Source organism: Gymnoscopelus microlampas (genome assembly GCF_963454915.1).
Source record: "Gymnoscopelus microlampas genome assembly, chromosome: 6".
NCBI classification, from domain to species: Eukaryota; Metazoa; Chordata; class Actinopteri; order Myctophiformes; family Myctophidae; genus Gymnoscopelus; species Gymnoscopelus microlampas.
The window spans coordinates 33180916-33196725 of NC_139943.1; positions in this window are offsets into that span (position 1 = coordinate 33180916).

The window sequence follows — 15810 nt, forward strand, 5'->3', positions numbered from 1 at the left end:
TAAAGTAAAAGTACCTCAACTTAATTAAGTACAGTACTTGAGTAAATGTACTTTGTTACTTTACACCACTGATAGGAAGTTAAGTTGTATGTACAGTAACGGTACATAAAAGCTTTATTTATAGTGACCAAGAGCCACCGGACAGAGAATGCACCTTTTATAAACACCTCTACCTTTAGCCAACATGGTACCCTACAGCAGCAACAGTAGCTGTCATGTTTCTGGTGTTATATAATGTGATGTTAACTTAATAAGCAGCGCTTAGGCTAGACAACATCAGTGTGGTGCAGGGCTGTCAAGTCCGTCTGCTTGACAAAGGCAGTGTCAATTCAAACGTAGGCTACACAATGGCCAATAAAAAACGATCCAGAAACCAGTCCGGTACTAGAATTCAATGTAACATCATTACCAAATGTATCATAATATTTGATGGAGCATGAGAACAGTTGTATCATCACGAAGACACCCATCGTTTTAACCCATTTAGACCTGAGGCCGATTCTAAAAACGCCTTCTAAAACCTAACCATAGTTTTCTGAAAACGTTCAAATTCTTACTAAAAATTAAAAATAACAAATGATGTTACTATACTATAGCAACAACTAATGAGACACAGAGGTGGCATCCGGATTGAAAGGTATAACAACGTATAGGTAGCAACAGGTCTCAATGGGTGTGCTAAATCTATCATTCACCTAATAGAAATTCTGTAAATATTGAAATAATGCATCACCAGTTGAATCAAATGAGTTTGTCATTCGTTGATTTTGAACAGTATTTGTAAATATGAACCCATGATTTTAAAGCGCTTGCTTTCTAATAAATCAGAGTCTGAATGAAAGTCACTGTAAGAGGCACACATGTAAACTTTTCCGTTGGTCAACACAGACTATTCAGAAGAGGCATTAAATATGTGACAATAGCATAGATTTATTTTTTTATTAAACAAAAGTTATTTTTGATATAATCTTTCACTAGTATAATTTTCACAATAATCATTAATCAATAATCGTTTAAACAGGGTTGTCGGGATTGTAAAGTATCCAAAAGTACTGCAGAACATATGGCAGGAAACGTAACAGAAGAAAAGTTAAAGTGAATGAATAAAAATAGACAAAATAACACAGGCTAATATAGCTATACACATGTGACCCTAAACAAAATGTTATGGTGAATTAATATAGCTATTGTATAATATACACAATAATTATTGTGCGATCACTGTGTGATTATGTGCCTTGTATGGTAACCAGGAGAAGAGTGAGCACCAAAACATTGTGGGCACTATAGGGAAATCTGGGCACCTGGAGTGGCCACCTGGGTAATCCGGCACCAAAACTGTGTTTTTGAGCTGCCAGAGTCTGTCTGCTATGCATTTCTGTGACAAAGACATGCTGGAACATGGTTATATACGCATGAAACACATTCTGACTGTTTGCGTTTAACCCATTAACCATATAACCTGAAGCTGATTCTAAAAAAATGTAAAAATGTTTGTATTTAGCCCCGGACCGCCCCCCCCCCCCCCCCCTCCCCATCTGAAAAGGTTTTGTGCCAGGGACCCCCAGAAGAGAAAGTTTTTGTAAAAAAAAAAATCTAAATTATTCAAAATCTTTCAAACACTTTCAAGATTTTTCAAAAATGTAAAGAAATAGCAGATATATATGCTCGCAGCTTCTATATCTGCTATTTTTGAGAACCACTGTTCTAAACCACTGTTCTAAATCCTAAGAGTTTTCAGAAAAAAAGAAATAAACTTATTGCTATTATATCCACTCATCAAATGCATTCGGTGACGGTTCACATTATTTTGTAGTCTTGGGCCGAAAATAGCCAATCTACAAGCGCACAGCACGTCGTGTCAGAAGAGTAGTGCCCAGTCTTTCCCCCAGAAATCCCCCTCAAGTGCCCAGTCTACTCCCCAAAAGATGCCCAGTCTTCTTCCAACAAGGTGCCCAGTCTTCTGAAAAAAACAACTCTTCCTGTATCCCCTTGTATAGGTTTAATACAGGGCAGTTTGCCAGTCTTTTGGCAGAGGTACAGCAGTGGCTGAACAAGCCCAGTGATCACAGTAATGGACATAAACATACACGAAACTAATGCCAGTTCATCTGTCAGTCCTACGATGAAAACAATAACACCAAGAATGCACCAATTAAAGTACGTTAACAAAAATAACACCACGATCAGGCAGATGATGGTGAAGGCTTTCCTCTTCATGTTGTTGTCCCTCTCTCTCCCCATCTCTCCTGGAACGGGCTGTTTCAGAGCCCTGAGAACGGCCAGGCTGCAAAACAGCATCACTGACATGAACAACAGACATTCACCCACAAAAGCATAAAACCCTATCTTGGTACCACCCAGCAGCACGTGCGCTACCGATGCTCCAACGATGAGCAACCAGGCCAACACAGAGAAAGCCGCCCTGTACCTGAGAGGTTTGTACTTGAGGAAGAGCACTGGGTGAACCACTGCCATGAATCTCTCTACGCAGATACAGCTCTGGAAGACGGGACGCCCGGTGAACAGGAGACCACCATTAAAGTAGTATATGGGGCGCATTTTCGTGATAATATAGAGAAGATACAACAAGCTGAAGAGGATTTCAAATACACTCAGATTGAGGGTGAGGATCTCTGAGGCCATTGTACCAGCTGGCCCAGTTAAGACCAGCCACAGAACACAGCCATTGATGGGGACTCCCAGGACCAGGTTCATTGTTGCGCTGGTGATTTGTAAAATGTCCTCGATGCTGTGGACGGAGGACTCATTTGATGTGTTCATTTTCCTGGCAGCTGTGATCTCTGTTTTCATTACTCGCCAAAGTCTTTTAGAGAAACAGACAAATAAAAAAAGGAGTAAAAGACAAGAATAAGAGACAAATAGAGAGAACACATTGATAAGAATGTTGCCTCCACCACACTATTTCTACCTGCATAATCAGGCAAGCGTTGAATAGTAAAATATAATACCAACATAATACTACTCATAATACTAATCAAAACACTAATACATGATGTTAGATATAATATTTGTGCAATCAGACCTGTGGAAGTCCTCTTGTTAGTGTGCTCTGCTCTCCACACATGCTATGTGCCACCTGTTGATGTTCTCCACTGACTGACGGGATATGCAAATAATTGAATTTTCATATTCTGACATGGCATTAATGTTTATGCATCATTAGCACACAATTTGAAAACTCTGCAGTGCAAAGAAAATATTGGTAAATGGTCCATTTATGAAATGAAATGACATTCACACACCGACAGCGGAGGAAACCGTGTAAGGCACCAACTTGCTCATCAGGAGCAGTTAGCGGTTCGGTGCCTTGCTCAAGGACACTTTGACATGCAGTCAGGAGGAGCCAGGGATCGAACCGGGAACCTTCCGGACTCAATACTGTTGTTCTATCTCCTGGAGGAGCGGAGCAGGAGCCACTTTTGAAATTTTGACACTGATCGGTGTATTGATTTGCAAGCTTAGCTGCGGACACACACACACACACACACACACACACACACACACACACACACACACACACACACACACACACACACACACACACACACACACACACACACACACACACACACACACACACACACACACACACACACACACACACCCCACCCCGTGGAGGGAGGAAAAAACAGACTTACAATGTTATTCTTTTCTCAAGACGTAGCCACTTTACTAGAGAAGGTTGGCAATACACTGGCACAGGTTTGTGAAACAACACAAGTCAGTGGTGCAGCAAAAACACAAGAACATACAAGTGCTCACAATGACAGTATGTGGATTATTTCTGTCTACTCGCTACAATAAAAATGAACTTTATTTGTATAGTGCATTACAAAACAAGATAAAAAAGAACGGAATATGGTAGGAAAGATAACTTTGAGATAAACAATAACTACTGAATAAATACAAATTATTATAAAATTAAACTAGAAAAAGTGCTCCTCGGAGCACAAGTCTCCGCCAGCAGACTTGTGTTGGGAATGTTCTAATTGTTATGTCATAATTCTTACAAAAAATAGAACATGTTACTGTGTCATAGTAACATGACACAAGTGTCCTATCCGTCTGTATAACTGTCCTATCCGTCCTGTCTGTATAAGTGTCCTATCCGTCCTGTCTGTATAAGTGTCCTATCCGTCCTGTCTGTATAAGTGTCCTATCCGTCCTGTCTATGTAAGTGTCCTATCCGTCCTGTCTGTGTAAGTGTCTTCCAATTCCACTTCCAATTGTTACAGTATCCGCCATTTCTCAGCCATTTCGTGATTATTCCTGTCTTACCTCACTTTGAAAGAGGCACAGACTCTTTCAAAGTGACACATGTATTTATAGGCCGCTATACGTCACTAGCCAATCAGATCACACTATTTCACCGTATTGTCACGTGTCACGTGAGGCTTGACCAATGTTAGTCCCAGTTTCAGAAAGTGAAAACAAACTCTCCTGGCGGAGACAATAAAATAGTATAGGATTGCATAAATAACAAAATAGGGAAATAATGTATAATAATAACTATATAATCCTTGTGAGTTTATTGTGTGATTATCTATGTACCTTGTATAGGTTTAATGCAGGGCAGTTTGCCAGTCTTTTGGCAGAGGTACAGCAGTGGCTGAACAAACCCACTGATCACAGTAATGGACAAACATATGTATGTAGTTAATGTACCTTTCTCTAAGTGTCCTTGACTCATACAAATGAGGACAACACACCAAATAAAGTAAGTTAACACAAATGAGAGCATGATCAGGCAGATGATAGTGAAGGCTCTCCTCTTCATGCTGTTGTCCCTCTCTCTCCCCATCTCCCCTGGAACGGGCTGTTTCAGAGCCCTGAGAACTGCCAGGCTGCACAACAGCATCACTGACATGAAAAATAGGCATTTACCCACATAAAAATAATACCCTATCTTGTTAAAAACCAGCAGCACGTGCGCTACCGATGCTCCAACGATGAGCAACCAGGCCAACATAGAGCAAGCCGCCCTGTACCTGAGAGGTTTGTACTTGAGGAAGAGCACTGGGTGAACCACTGCCATGAATCTCTCTACACAGATACAACTCTGGAAGACGGGGCGTCCGGTGATCAGGAAACCACGAGCCAAGAAGCAGACGGGTTGTTTTGTGATAACACAGAGAAGATTCAACAAGCTGAAGATGATCTCACATACACTCAGATTGAGGGTGAGGATCTCTGAGGCCATTGTACCAGCTGCTCCAGTTAAGACCAGCCACAGAACACAGCCGTTGATGGGGACTCCCAGGACCAGGTTGATTGTTGTGCTGGTAATGTGTAAAATCTTCTCGATGCTGTAGACGGAGGACTCGTTTGATGTGTTCATTTTCCTGGCAGCGTTGATTTGAACGTGATCTCTGTTTTCACAACTCGCCAAAGTCTTTTAAAGAAACAGACAAAAGAGAAAAGGAGTAAAAGACAGAGACAAAGCGAGAAAACACACTGATAAGAATGTTGCCTCCACCACATGAATTCTACCTGCATAATCAGAGACACTTTGAATAATGAAACATCACTACAACATAATACTAATCAAAACACCTCTACACCATAATACTACTCATTACACTAATCAAAACATCAATACACACATCATTTTAGATATGATATATTTGCAATCAGACCTTGACCTGTGGAGTCCTCTTGTCTTGTCTGTGTGCTCTGCTCTGCTCTGCTCTCCATACATGCAATGTGCCACCTGTTGATGTTCTGCACTGACTGGATAAATCATTTTCATATTATGACACATACTATGAAAACTATGCAGCACAAAGAAAATATTGTTTTTAGTCACTGTCATGAAGCAGAGAGTCGCCCCAAGTCCCATGATGATGATGATACGTTGAAATATCACAGATAAGAGTGACTTTTAATTGGAGAAAGAATGTGAGGAATTGAAACATTGAATGCTTATACAGTATGTAATGAAAATAATAGAACATTATGGGAACGTGTTTCCACTGTAGTCCACTGTACTCAATTCATCCATCAAGACAATGAAGACAGACAATACATACTGCACAATACATTACATAATAGCAGTGGTGTAAATAACTAAGCACATTTACTCAAGTACTGTACCAAAGTACAATTTTGAGGTATTTTTTACTTTACTGGAGTATTTCCAGTTTTCAGTACTTTTACTTCTACTCCACTACATCTCATTGGCAGTTGTTTCTCCACTACAATAATTTGAAAACTTTTGTTACTAGTTTTTAGATTTTGATTATTATTATAAAACATGATTTACCTACTTCAGCCCTATATACATTTCAGTACAGTAGAGCTGCTATTTTCAAAAGATTTATAGTTATAATTATTATTATACATTTGAAAATTTTAAATGGGACATTCAGCATAATGAGTACTTTCTACTTTTGGCACTTTAAGTACATTTTTATACCAACACTACTTTTGTACTTTTACTCAAGTAAATGTTTAATTCCAGACATTTACTTGTAACAGAGTATTTCTATTGATACTTTTGCTGCAGTAAAACATTTTAGTACTTTTTCCGCCACTGTATAACATACAGTATATATATTTACAGAAAAAAGAGCGGTGGGGGCAGAGGATACACTCTCACCTCCTGCCATGGAGGCCAGCTGGTCTAAAAGTCAACAAACACAGTCACAGGTTTGTTTGTGTTTTCAACAGACTGCCTATTTTGATGCTGTCCTATATATGTATTTTGTATCAATGTATTTTACATTTAAACTCAATGAAGGTTTAACAGAGTCTAGTCTATAGTCTGCCTGTCAGTTAGCAGAGACTGTGGGTTACTGCATTGTCTTGTATGCATTGTCTCAAATGTTTTGATGTAGTCTTTCAGTCCTTTAGTAATAGTGTTGTTATGTATATTTTATGTCACATACAGTTTTGTTATGCCTTTCATTGTATTTCAACCCATGATTTTAAAGTGTTTGCTTTTTAATGACTTAAATTCTGAATGTAATATTATAGTATAAAATATATTGTAATTACTGTATATATAGTATATTACCTATAGTTTTTTTAATAGTATGTAATTATTTTGCATTACAACTACACATTCACTCAGTTTTTCTCCAATTAAAAGTCACTCTTATCTGAGATATTTCAACTTAAAATCATCATGGGGCGACTCTCTGCTTCATGATTGTGACTAGCTGATTGTAACTAAGCCAATATTTTCTTTGCACTGCAGGAAGTTTCAAAGTGTGTGCTAATGATGCATGAACATTAATGCCATGTGAGAATATGAGAATTATTTGTATATCCAGTCAGTGAAGAACATCAGGTGGTACATTGCATGTGTGGAGAGCAGAGCACACATACAAGAGGACTTCACAGGTCAAGGTCTGATTGAAAATATTATATCTAAGATTATACGTGTATAGGTGATTTATTTAGTATTATGTTGTAGTGATTGTGCAGGAACAAATAGTGTGGTGGAGACAACCCTCTTATCAATGTATTCTCTCATTGTCTCTGTCATTTACTCCTTTTTTTGTTTTTGTCTGTTTCTCCGAAAGACTGCTGAATTGTGAAAAGACAGGGAGCACACTCAAAATATCAACGCTGCCAGGAAAATGAACACATCAAACGAGTCCTCCGTCTACAGCATCAAGGACATTTCACAGATCACCAGCACAACAATCAACCTGGTCCTGGGAGTCCCCATCAACAGCTGTGTTCTGTGGCTGGTCTTAACTGGACCAGCTGGTACATTGGCCTCAGAGATCCTTACACTCAATCTGAGTGTATTTGAGATCATCTTCAGCTTGTTGTATCTTCTCTGTCTTATCAAGAACAGCTTCGACTTAGACCGCTTCACTTATGGCTTCCTGTTCACCGGGCGTCCCGTCTTCCAGAGCTGTATCTGTGTAGAGAGATTCATGGCAGTGGTTCACCCAGTGCTTTTCCTTAAGTACAAACCTCTCAGGTACAGGGCGGCTTGCTCTGTGTTGGCCTGGTTGCCCATCGCTGGAGCATCGGTAGGGCACATGCTGCTGGGTGGTACCAAGATAAGGTTTTATGTTTATGTGGGTGAATGTCTATTGTTCATGTCAGTGATGCTGTTGTGCAGCCTGGCCGTTCTCAGGGCTCTGAAACAGCCCGTTCCAGGGGAGATGGGGAGAGAGAGGGACAACAGCATGAAGAGGAGAGCCTTCACTATCATCTGCCTGATCATGGTGTCATTTTTGTCAACTTACTTTATTTGGTGCATTGCTTTTGCCTTTTTTGCCAGACACGACTCCCTGTCAGATGAAATGGAAGTAGTTGTATATATATTTATGTCCATTACTGTGGTCACCGGGCTTGTTCAGCCACTGCTGTTCCTCTGCCAAAAGACTGGCAAACTGCCCTGCATTAAACCTATACAAGGCACATAGAAACTCCTAAACAAAAGTTCGGAAATGTTATTTTGGTCGATCATTTCTCCCCTTCAATAATACTTGGTATTGGTATTGTATTTTATATTATGGGAAAGCCTGATTAGTCACCTTTACAACGAGTTACAACTTGTAAGGATCATGCATTTGTGGCTAACCGTGTGGGTAGCGCTCCCCAAACATTTGCCAAAATCCCCTGCAATATTCTTCTGTTGGTATTCACTCTCGTATTGAGCTTCAAGTGCTGGCAGGTGTGTGCCAGTCACAGATGTGTGACTACCTGAGTATGGGTTCTGCAACTTGTTTAGTTTGTGTGTGCTCCAAGCATCAACATGCCACGTTTGTCCCTTCAGGATAAGGCCTGTGCAATAGGGCAACTGGGGGATTTTGGCATATTTTTGGGGGATGCTACCCACAGTTTGCTGTGTTGCTCATTCCACGAATACACAATCCTTACAAGTTGTACCGCGTTGTAAAGGTGACTAATCAGGCTTTCCAACGATATAAAATACAATATATTAGGCTACCAATTGCCATTGCCTTCGGCTCCGAGAGTATGCTTATTGAATAAACAACAATAAACAACAATTGGTATTATTGATGGGGAGAAATAATCAACCAACATAACGGATCCAAAAACATTTTTTAGGAGTTAGATAATCACACAATGAACTCCCAAGAATTATATGTAGTCGTACATTCATACCCTATTTTAAGTTATATGTATGCAATCCTATATTATGTTATTTTATTGCCAATGTTTATTTATTCACTATTCTCATCATTCCTGTCTTTTATGTTGCTGCCAGGTTCTGATGTCATTTTATCTTGTTTCATATAGGCTAAATCACTATACAAATACATGTAAGTATTATTGTAGTGGGCAGACAGATAAAATCCACATGCTGTCATTGTGAACACTTGTAGGTGTGTTCTTCTTTATGTCTTTTTGCTGCACCAGTTAGTTGTGTTGTTTCACTAGTAAAGTAGCTAGGGCTAGTGTCTTAAGAAGAATCTTGGGTCTGTGTTTGTTTCCACAAACAATACATTGTCATTATCAACAACAGGTGTGTGCGTGTGTGTGGTTGTGTGTGGGGGTGGGGGGTATGTTTTCACCACTATATTGTCTTTGCACAGTCGAGTTTTCAAATTGTGTGTCAGAATGTCAGAATATGAAAATTATTATTTGTATATCCAGTCACTGCAGAAAATCAACAGGTGGCACACACACACAGAGGGAGGGAGAGAGAGAGAGAGAGAGAGAGAGAGGGGGGGGGGGAGCGGGACAACAGCATGAAGAGGAGAGGTGAATTAGTTACATATAAATGTGTTATGTCCATCACTGTGATCATCACTGGGTTTGTTCAGCCACTGCTGTACCTCTGCCAAAAGACTGGCAAACTGCCCTGCATTAAACCTAAATAAAGTACATAGATGGTCACACGGTGAACTCATAAGAATTATATCTGTAGTTATATATTCATACAATCATGATTCATAACCTATTTTAAGTTATGTAATGCTATGTTATTTTATTATCTATTTTTATGTGCTCTACTTATTACCATTATCTAAGGCCTAATATTTCTACAATTGCTACGAATTGCTTCAATTAATAATAAACAAACTTTATTTATATAGCACATTTAAAAACGACTGTCGCCGACCAAAGTGCAGTACAGCCTAGGCCAAGAGGACAAAACAACAAAATAAGTACAAAATACAATAAAAATACAATTAAATCACAAACAATTAAAAGCAAATCAAAGTTAAAACTCAATTTTGGTTAAAAGCCAAACCAGACTTAAAAACCTCAATGGACTGGGCGGATCTGATGCAAAGGGGGAGATCGTTCCAGAGCCAGTAGAGAGAGGTGAGCTGTCCTTAGGGCTCTAGGTGGGTTGTGGTGTTCAACAAGCTCAGCTAAATAAGAGGGGGGAGGGATTTAAAAGCAGTTATAACTATTTTAAAATCAATTCTAAATTTGACAGGGTTCAGAACCTGGCTATAGCCAGTCATTACGAGCATAAACAAGAAGTTAAAGGGTACATTTATGACTGATAATGATGTTCCATGCATTTTCAAATCATGCATATCCTATGTATATTTTTACATTTTGGGGGCAATTTAACATTTGGTGCCCACTCTCAGGGGCGCCGATATTCATAAGCTCTAGCGGGTGCCCAACGCGTGCGCGAAAAATTTTGCGGGTTTTGGTCGGATAATTGACTTTTTTGGGGGGGTTTTGTAACTTTATTTCGGTTAATTCGGTTGTTCAGTGGCGATCTGAACCAGGCGATCTGATTTTGAAAAATATTTTTTTTTTTTAACTTTTTTTTTTTTTTTTTTGACCAGCACCCAGTGGGTGCTCCTCACCCACAGTGGGTGCTTGTGCCCCCGGGCACCCACGTTATCGGCGCCCTTGCCCACTCTTCCTGTATCCCTTGGAATTATTACTATAATTATCAAGTAGAGTCCATGCTGCTGCTTATACGCTCAACTGCAAATTGGCCAAAGTGTGGTGCTAGAGGATAGATATAGGTCATGGGGTCACTCAATAGCTAGGATTCATCTTCGAGGAAGCATGGGTGTTCTCAGTCATTCTCCAATTAGAGTTTGAGATTTCTTGTTATGTGTGCCAAGTGAAACGTTGGGTCTAAAAGCCAATTAATTACGGGTCCATTTGGTTACATTTGTACTCTCTCAGAGTCAAATAAGCACTGAGGATTTTTACAGCGTAGATTGGGGTTCCAGTAATTTAGTGATTCTCAGCCTTTTTAATTCCAAGGACTCCCAGTTAGATATCGTCTCTGTCGGTTGGAAACCTCCTATGTCCAAAACTGTTTATTTTCCGGATTCAAATTCAAAAGTAGCAGATCTACAAGCTCAAAACGCATCACTTCGCACCACGTTTCGAGCTTGTGGATCTGTTACTTTTGTGTGACGCTGTAGTATGATCAGGGTATTCATTAGTCCACGGACCCCCATTTGATACCCTTTTTTCATCTCTGGGACCCCAGTCTTCTCTGTCAAATCTTCAGTGTTTACCTCTAATAGTTACAGACCCATAAGGGTCCATTTGAACTGCTGGTGGTCCCCGGACCCCACGTCGAGAAACAGTATCCTTGTGTCTTTCTCACCCGTCCCCTGTTGTCTATGTCGGTCATCTCCATATTTGGGCATAGTTCCGTATTTGGCCATATTTGGATGAAAACATACAGACACACACAGATTTATGGAGTTTATAGATAGATGATGTAATGACGTCATCACAAACATGTAATTGTCATTTAAGTGAATTGACAAACACAGACAGTGTCATTTAGCAAATCCTCTCGCATAGATCAAAGTCCCCGGGAAAGATTATATCTTACAACGCGGGTAATTTCAAACTTAAAACAAGTTCAACAATGGCCTTGACAGGAGTCAGAGTTGCATACCACAGGGTTCTGAACCAAGTCGGACTTTCATTGCCTGCAAAATTGCAACCTATGTATAACCACCCGGCCGGTCCAAAGACGGTGTTCTTCTGGGCTCCCATGTTCAAATGGGGTTTGGTTGTTGCGGGTTTGGCCGACCTGAACCGCCCCGCCGAGAAACTCAGCATGTCCCAGTCAGCCGTTCTCACTACGACGGGCTCTCTTTGGTCTCGATACTCCATGGTCATCACTCCAAAGAACTGGAATCTGTTTGCCGTCAACTTCTTCCTAGTAGGTGCAGGTTCCATGCAGCTCTTCAGAATCTGGAAGTATAAACAGGGATTAAAGCAGTGATTCACAAACTATCCCTTTTTCCATTTCAAGGACCCCCCCAGTACGTAAGGGCACAGGTTCTCTATTTTGGGTCCGGGGACCACACCAGGGTGTCCAAATAGAGCCTTACGGTCTGTAACTCTGACAATGTACAAATGGAACCAAATATGGGTCTATTTGTACACTCTGAGCTAACTGATTTAAACTAATTTTACAGTGTAGATTTGGGTCCCAAAATGTGGTGACCCGCTTTGGTGACCATTTGGTGACCCGCTGGAACCCCCTCAACGACCCCTGGGGCCCACATTAAGAATTATGTTCCACTCACTTGGGACAAAAAGGAGTAACAAGGAAGGAAGGCAAGTGGCATGTCCAGTGTTGAGAAGGATTCTAATCCAACTAAACATGATGCCACCTTGTATGTATGTGCCGGCTGGCTGGTATATCCCAGAATATATCCATTGGAGGTTGTGATACTAGTTGGCACACTAGTATCACGTGTATATTAAGCATACATAATACTCCCAGTTTATACTTTGTCATACGACTGTCCAAAAATCTACAAAAAAAACTAATATTTTGGTGAGCAATGTGGCCGTACGACCAAGTATGAATCAGCCATGAAAAAGTATGATTGATTGATTGAATATTTTATTAGGCAAAAGAATGTAAAACAACACATTTACATTTAAAATACTTTGTCTAACAGGTCCGTTCATAAAAGTCCTTGCGGACTTGTTTCCAATGAGGGCCTTGGTATTCAATTCATAGACATATATAGTGGCACCACAGTTCGAATATCATTACACAAAGAAATAAAAAATAAAACAGCAAAAAAAAGTATATATATATATATATACACATATATATATATATGTATATATATATATATATATAACACTATGTACAACCAAAGGAATAAAAAAAGGGGGGAAAGATATGTACAAGAACAGGGGGGGGGGTCGGCTGTCTAACGGGAAAATGGTACTACCTCCTCTTTTGGCCTCCTGAAAGGTGATTTTTTAAGGCTCTTTTAAATGAGCCCAGCGAACTGCATTTTTTGAGGGATGGGGTTAGACCATTCCAATCCTGGGTGGCAGTGCTGTAGTAGGAGAATTTGCCCATGTTTGTTTTATGGGTGGGTGGTACCAAATTGTTGTTAGCGCTCCCTCTGGTATTGTGACTGTGGGTGTCACTAACCTTTTGGAGTTATTTACTCAGATATGCGGGAATAGGGGGCATATCGGGCAAATTTTCATTTACAATTTTGAAGGCCAGTCCCATTTTTAGTTGTTTAACCCTGTCTTCCACCCTGAGCCAGCCTAGGCTGGCAAAATGGGTGGGAGAAAGGTGGGTCATGGGCCCCAATCCGAGGAGTAGTCGAATCAGTTTGTTTTGGGAGGTTTGAAGCTTAGTCTTCAGTGACACTGAGGTGTTGGAGTACCAGGAAGTGCTAGCATAATCAAAATGTGGTTGAATCAGGGCCCCTGAGAGGGTCCTGAGGGCCTGAGGGTTGACAAAAGAGGAAACTCTGCCCATAAATTTGGTTCTCTGGTTTACTATTTTGACCACCTTTGACCCCATGCTTTCACCTGACAGGTATTTGTCGAGAATACAACCCAAATAGGTAATCTCTTCTTTGCTAGAGATAATTGTGTCATCGACTTTGACCTTGAAATCATTTACCTCCATCTGTCTGAGGGAATGTTGGGTCCCAAAGAGAATGGATTCAGTTTTCCCAAGGTGTAGTGACAGTTTGTTATCGGTAAGCCAAGTACGGATTTTTGAGAGTTCGGAGCTGAGCGCCTCCTCAACTTGCAACTTGTCCTCTCCCGAGATCAGGAGTGCCGAGTCATCAGCGAACAGGAGCAATTTGCAGTTACAGGCAGCATTCATGTCGTTAATGTATAAAAGGAACAGTAACGGCCCTAGAATGCTGCCCTGAGGAACCCCACAGCTCACCGGGAGGGAAGAGGACATGGTTCTGTTGATGTCAACCACTTGTTCTCTTCCCTCCAGGTAGGATCTCATCCAGTTTAGTGATGTGCAGTCAAAACCAATCGCCCTCAGTTTATCAAGTAAAATTGAATGGTTTACAGTGTCGAACGCTTTTTGGAGGTCCAACATAACCATGCCGCAGTATTTGCCCGCGTCTACCTCACGTTTGATGTAGTCGGTCAAATACAGCAGGCATGTGTCAGTGGAATGGGAAGTTCTGAAGCCCGATTGGAATTCGAACAACAGTTTATGCTCGCTCAGGTAGCTGTTGATTTGTTCTTGAATTAATCGCTCTACAACCTTTGAGATGGAACAAAGGATGGGAACAGGCCTATAGTTGCCAGGTTCTATTTTGCTTCCTTTTTTATGCAGAGGGATTACTCTACTATTACTATTACTATTACTATGTATGTATGTCCAGATAAAACAGTAAAAAATATCCACCAAGGAACTTTTGGAATCTCATACAGTGATTGTAGTGTTCAAAGATACAAAGAGTAGCATTGCTACCCCTTTGACACATTTTATTTATCCACTTACAATTTATGTGGATCGTAAATGTATTAATAAATAGCTGTAAATCTGCTATTAACACTTTTGAAACATTTGATTTCCCCTACTTTAATATGCCCAAATAATAGGGAGGCTAACCCTAACGCTTAGAGGAAACATTGCAATTGCTTGCACTTCAGGAATGACAGGGCTGCAAGGAGCACTGTTGGCATGAGGAGAAGGGAAAGGGACTTTGAAAGGGACGGAGAAAAGGAGGCTTTGGCTGAAAAGTTCCTCAAGCAGAAGCTTAAAGCCACAGAAGAGCTGCAAACTGCAGCAAACCAGCTGCAGGCGATGGGTGAGAGTGAGACCATCCTACAACTCTAAAAACATTGGAGAAAAAGGGAGGAATAGATCACCAGCTTTCAAGAGACTGCATTCAGATGGAGGAGTACAAGAGTCTGAATAGAGAAAGAGAAAGTCTTGAAGAGCAAAGTGAATGCAGTTATTTGATTCATCAAGATGGTTGCATTTTTTAAAGATTTCTTTCAAATGTTTTTATTAAGAAGCACTGCAGTTAACCCAGCTCAGTGATTTTATGGTTAGACTCTAGCTGACACTCTAACCGTTAGAGTGTCTGCCTGAGATTGGAGGTCAGGGTTTGATCCTTGGCCGAGTCATATCTATGACTATAAAAATGGTATCCAATGCCTCCCTGCTCACGGCAGTTAAACACTTCTTCTAAAAAAAAAAGACATTACGTCAAAAGAAAACATGTTTGAAAGAAAAAGATACAACAACCAATGATGACACCATACAAATCAAACACAAAACAAAGCAAAACTCAGACAATAGAAGTAAAATAAATACTGTGACCAAAAGAAATCAAACCAATCACATAAAAAACAACCCTAACCCTGCAAATACAATAGAAAAGAAAAGAACGAATAACCAAAACCCTCACAACAACAACTTACACCCCCCCATCCTTGCTTAATCTCTAACTTCCTAACAAACCCCCGCTGTAGCTCTACTGTCATTTAATGACAAGAAAACATGCTTGTATGTCACAGTAGAAACAGTTTGTGAAAGTAAAGAGTTCCCACTCATATCTGTAAAATGCATGCATAACCCTGGGAAACTAAACATAAATCCAA